Source organism: Balaenoptera musculus, chromosome 3 (assembly GCF_009873245.2).
Source record: "Balaenoptera musculus isolate JJ_BM4_2016_0621 chromosome 3, mBalMus1.pri.v3, whole genome shotgun sequence".
Classification (NCBI taxonomy): Eukaryota; Metazoa; Chordata; class Mammalia; order Artiodactyla; family Balaenopteridae; genus Balaenoptera; species Balaenoptera musculus.
In genome coordinates, this window is record NC_045787.1 from 157189679 (window position 1) to 157195678 (window position 6000).

Genomic DNA, 6000 nt, shown 5'->3' on the forward strand with positions numbered 1-6000 from the left:
TGGTTTCTGAAAAGAAAAGTCCAATTTACTTCTTATCCTTGTTTCTCTGTAACTAAGGTTTTTTTTCCCTGACTTCTTCCAAGATTTTTTTTGTTTTTGTTTTTTCTTGAGTTTGAGTATATATTTCTAAGTGTGCATTTTTAGGGTTTTTATCCTGTTTGGTGACCTCTGAGCTGCCTAGATCTGTATTTTGGTATCCATTATTAATTTGGGGGGAAATCTCACTCATTATTATTTTACGTATCCTGTTTATTTCTTCTCCTTCATGTATTCCCATTTTGTATATGTTACACCTTTTTAAATTGTCCCAAAGCTCTTGGATTTCTGTTCTGTCTTTTTACCCTTTTCTTATCTTTGCATTTCAGTTCAGAAGGTTCTAGTGATGGCTCCTCAAGGTTGCCGATTCTTTTTTCTCACACATTTCCACTGTAATGATAAGGTCCCCCCCAAAAGGAATTCTTTATTTTTGTTCTGTTCTTTTGTTTTTTTAAATTTCTTTGATTTCCCTTTGGTTCTTTTTTAGAGTTTCCAGCTCTGCACATGTTACCTGTCTGTTCTTGCAGGTCATCCATTATTTCCATTAGAGCACTTAGCATATGAATCATGGTTGCTTTAAATGACTGGTCTGATAATTCCAGCATATCTGCTTCATCTGAATCAGGTTCTTTTGCTTGTCCTAATCCTGGAGATGTGTTGGGGTTTTTTTTTTCTCTTTTTTTTCCCCCTCTTTTTTTTGTTATTTTTTTAGGAGATGTGTTTTTTTAAGTCTTTTATTGTGCCTTTTAATTTTTTGTTGAATACGAGACCTGACATACTGTGAAAAGGAACTGAGGTTTTTAGGCCTGTAGTATGAGATTTTAGGTTTATCTGACTAGGGTTTGGACTTGTTTATTATTTGCTGTGGCTGTCAGAGGCTAAAATATCTTCAGGTGTCCTTGCTTTTGTCTCCCATGTCATCTTGAGGAGTACTGTAGAGACTTGTAAATAAGTTCTGAAACATACAGTTCTGTCAGTGTTTTATACTGTTATTAGGTGTCTTCTTGATGTGGTGGTACGTTGAGGGTGGAAAGGAAATGTTTTATAGTCCCATGATTGGGTCTCAGTATGTGACCATGGACTGTGGCCCTTCTGTGGTATAAGAAAGATATTTGGTCTTTGTTCATGGTTCTTAGCAAAGACCTCCTAAAGCCCTTGGAATTTCCCATGTGATAAGGGTGATAGTAGCATCTTATGTTCTAATGAGGCAACTGTTTCCAGACCCATGGATGATTTCATGATGGGGGATGGTTACCAGGAAGAACAAGCTATGATTAGAGGCTTAGAACTTTCAGCTCAGCCCACCCTCAAGCCCCCAATGTTGAAAACTCCATCAAAACCCCTAAACCTCGGGATTCAGAGATATCTGAGTTGGTGAACACATCACTGTGCTGGGAGGCTGTCATGCCAGGAGAGGGCATGGAACCTTCCTACCCCTGTTCCCCTACTTTGCCCTGTGCACCCTTTCCATTTGGCTGTTCCTGACTTGTATCTTTTAAAATAAACTGATAATAATAAGTAAAGCATTTTTCTTAGTTCTAATAGTCATTCTATCAAATTAACAAACATGAGGGGTTATAGGGAACTTCCGAATTTGTAGTCAGCCATCCAGAAATGTGTGTGGCCTGGGCCTTGCGTTTGCAGCTGGCATCTGACATGGGGGCAGTCTTGTGGTGTTGCAGGAAGGGGGACCCCTTCCTGGGCCTGAGAATGGGCTCCTGTCTAACACTCAGAAATGAATTGTCCAAGGAGACACACATGCTGACAAAGCAAGAGATTTCACTGGGAAGGGGCACCCAGGTGGAGAGCAGCAGGGTAAGGGAACCCAGAAGAACTGCTCTTCCACATGGCTCAAAGTCTCACGTTTTATAGTAATGGGGTTCGTTCCTGGGTTGTCTCTGGCCGATCATTCTGACTCAGGGTCCTTCCTGGTGGCACGCCCATCACTCGGCCAAGATGGATTCCAGTGAGAAGGATTCTGGGAGGTTGGTAAGATATACAGACTGGCATCTCTTCTCTCCTTTTGACCTTTCCCAAATTCTTACGGTTGGTGGTAGCTGTTAGTTCTGCATTCCTTACCAGAACCTCCTGTTGTAAGATAACTCATTGCAAGTGGTTACTATCGTGTCTGGCCAGGGTGGGCAGTTTCGGTTAGAGGTTCCCCCAACAACAGGACTGGGCCCTTCAACTGTGGAATTTGATGTTAACTTTGGTTAGTGGTAGAATTGAGTTGTAAGACACCCAGTTGGAATTGGAGAGCTGGTGAAGTGGTTTCAGAAAACACACCACGTGTTTGCTGTTGGGGTTTAAACAAAACAAAACTCTCAACCTCACAAGTCTTTCTGAGGTCTCTCTCTCCCTCAACTTAGGTCAGGCAGAAAGGCTAGAGGGGACTCAAGTTAGCAATTTCCCCTGTTGCCAAAAAAACCTTGGCTCTCTGTGCACTGATGCTGAACAGAAATATGGAGACAGAGTTTTTGGAGGAAACGAAAGATAGCTTTTAATTCTTTGCCAGGCAAAGGGGAAAACACAGCAGGCTAGCGCCTCAAGAACTGTGCCCTCACTTCCCGAGGAATCAGAGGAGATCTTATAGGTGGGGCTCGAAGTCCGGGGGTGTATGATAAGGATCGAAGTCATGAAGGTCTTGCATTTTTCTTCTTGCATTATTTCAAAACAGTCACAACTGGCGTCAGGCGGCCCCGCCGGTAACTGGGCCTGTTTGTCTCTGGTTTATTGGCCTGTGACCTTCTTTCTGAAATGCAAAAATCGACAAGGGGTGACTTGTTACAAGGGAGTGCAGGGAGCTTAAACACCAGGTGCAGGATGTAATTTACATCACACAGAGTTAGGCGGTGATAGGTGCAGGATGTAATTCACATAGTGAATTTGCTCCACTTGACAAACACCAGCTGTCTGGCCCGGGGGCCCATCTATCTCCTACTTCACCCTCCCACCATGTCAGTTAGGCACTGGTAAAACAGAATCTTTTGAGGACAGGCATTGTTAAGAGCAGAATATTGTGGGCATATTTCAAAATTGTTATTTTACTGTCTCTCCAATTTTGGAGACAGCAGTCGGCCCTGTGATTAATGGTTTGATAGATCCGAGTCGTTAATTTTAAGTTTGTTTGCTTTTTTCTGGTGAGGATTATAGGAATGTCACCTTCTAAGCTCTTTACATGCCAGATGAGAATCTAGAAGTCTGACTCCATTTTTTTATGTTTGACTGCTGACAACTTTTAAAGCCTCATCCTTCCTTCTCCTGGTGCCCCACATCTGTAGAAGATGACAAGAAGCCCTGGGTGCTTACTTCTTTGGTGCTGGTAAGAGATTAAATCCTTGGTAGCCCCTGCCTTTAGGTGCAAAATCTCATGCTAGCCCACCTCCTAATCTCAATGAAAACAAACAAACAAACAAAAAAAAACCCTCAGGCCAAAATTTGCAGCAACATGGATGGACCTAGAGATTCTCATACTGAGTGAAGTAAGTCAGACAGAGAAAGACAAATATCATATCGCTTATATGTGAAATCTTAAAAAATGGCACAAGTGAACTTATTTACAAAACAGAAATAGAGTCACAGATGTGAAAAACAAACATGGTTACTGGAGGGAAAGTGGGGTGGGGAAGGTTAAACTGGGAGATTGGGATTGACATATACACACTAACATATATAAAATAGAAGGACTTCCCTGGTGGTCCAGTGGTTAAGACTCTCCACTTCCAATGCAGGAGGCACAGGTTCAATCCCTGGTCCGGGAACTAAGATCCCATGTGCTGCATGGTGTGGCCAAAAAAATTTTTTTAATTAAAATAAATAAAATAGATAACTAATAGGGACCTACTGTATAGCACAGGGAACCCTACTCAGTACTCTGTAATGACCTATATGGGAAAAGAATCTAAAAAAGGGTGGATATATGTTTATGTATAATTGATTCACTGTGCTGCACAGCAGAAGCTAACACAACATTGTAAATCAACTATACTCCAATAACAATTAAAAAAAAAAAAAAAACAGAAAAAACTCAGGCCAGGCTCCTTTCCTTGTTCTGTCAAGGCACTGCCCACCTGCTTAAGAGGCCTTCCCTGCCCTCCCCAGACACTTCCATTATGGAAGTAGTAAACTCTTTCATACGTTCCTGGCAGTAATGTGTTGTCAATCAAACCTAGGGTAGGGACCCCCCTAACACAGTAGGTTACCATAACAGTTATAGAAGGGGTAAGGTATTGTCAACTGAAAAAAATATTCACAACCTGAAAGTTGAGAGTTGTGTTTTCTTCAGTGGACATACTGAGGACTTCAAGTCCGGGAGGCAGCATTTCAAGTAACCCTGAGAAAACTGCTCTGAGGAGGCGAGGCGGGGAGCTAGGATATATAGGAGTTTTGCAACAAAGGGCAGGTAGTAGGAACAAAAGATTACTGTTAATAAAAGAAAACTAGATACAGTAAATCCCCTACATAAGAATGAGTTCTGAGTTCTGGTTCTGAGAGCACGTTCATCAGTCCAATTTGTTTGTAAGTCCAACCGAGTTAGTCTAGGTACCCAACTAACACAATCGGCTATATAGTACTGTACTGTAATAGGTTTATAATACTTTTCACACAAATAATACATAAAAAAACAATAAATAAAACATTTTTAATCTTACACTACAGTACCTTGAAAAGTACAGTAGTACAGTACAACAGCTGGCATACAGGGGCTGGCATCGAGTGAACAGGCAAGAAGGGTGACTGACTGGAGGAGAGGGAGGAGGTGGGAGATGGTAGAGCTGAAGGATGGTCAGCAGTAGGAGGTGGAGAGCAAGCTGCAGTTTCACTCACGTCTAACGTTGATGGAACGCTCATTTGCATCTTTGAAAGTTCGCAACTTGAAGGGTCATTTGCAGGGATTTACTGTATCTCAAGTAATTTAGCACTTTTCTATGTATGGGAAGATGCAAGAGTCTGGGCTCACTGAAATCATTCCTTTGATATGCACCTCAGCTGTCTGGGGCCAGTATCCTGTGTTTTCACATCCTGAGTTTCCTCCGGGCTCACCGGCTTACCGTTTTGGCGCTGCAATCGCTGATGACTGTGACATCCTTTGCTTACTGATATGGCAGGCAATATTTTATTTCTCAGTATCTTTATCAATACACTTTGCTTAATTGTTCTATTGATAAATACTCCAGATTTTTACATATCAGTGCATGCCACCCTTTATTTTTAAAAGGTACATATGATGATGAACTTATGTAATCCATTTTTTCTAAATATTGGGTTGGCCAAAATGTTCGTTTGGGTTTTTCCATAAGGTGGAAAAACCCAAATGAACTTTTTGACCAACCCAGTAGATACATGGCTTGTTACTGTGGATGAAAAATGCTGCCTGCCACATCAATAAACAAAGGATGTTTCAGCCATCAAGCCATCCCCACTGTGCACCCTGAGGGGATTCAGGGTGGAAAAAAGGATACTGGCCCTAGATAGTTAAGGTGCATATCAAAGGAATGTTTTCAGTGAGCCCAGACTCTTGCATCTTCCCACATGTAGAAACGCGCTAAATTCATTAACTTGAGATATCTGGTTTTCTTTAATTAACAATAGTCTTTTGATGTTCCACTACCTGGTTTTTATCGCAAAACTCCTGTATATCCTGGCTTCTCCCTTACCTCTTTGGAGCAGTCCCTCAGAGCTACCTGAGAGACGGCCTCCCAGGCTTGAGTCCTCAGGAAGTCCGCCAAATAAAACATAATTCTCAACTTTTATATTGTGCATTTTTTTCAGTCGATATTACTAATTTTTGCTGCCAAAACCATGAATGAAAACTCAGATTGCCACCTTACAGGGCAAACAAACATATACAAATTAGGTTATTTTCCAAACTGAATTTCTTCTTAAAATTTTTATCATAAAATATATTCAGGGGAAAAATGTACAAAATGTTTTGTGGTAAGATTTAGTAATAATATACACATC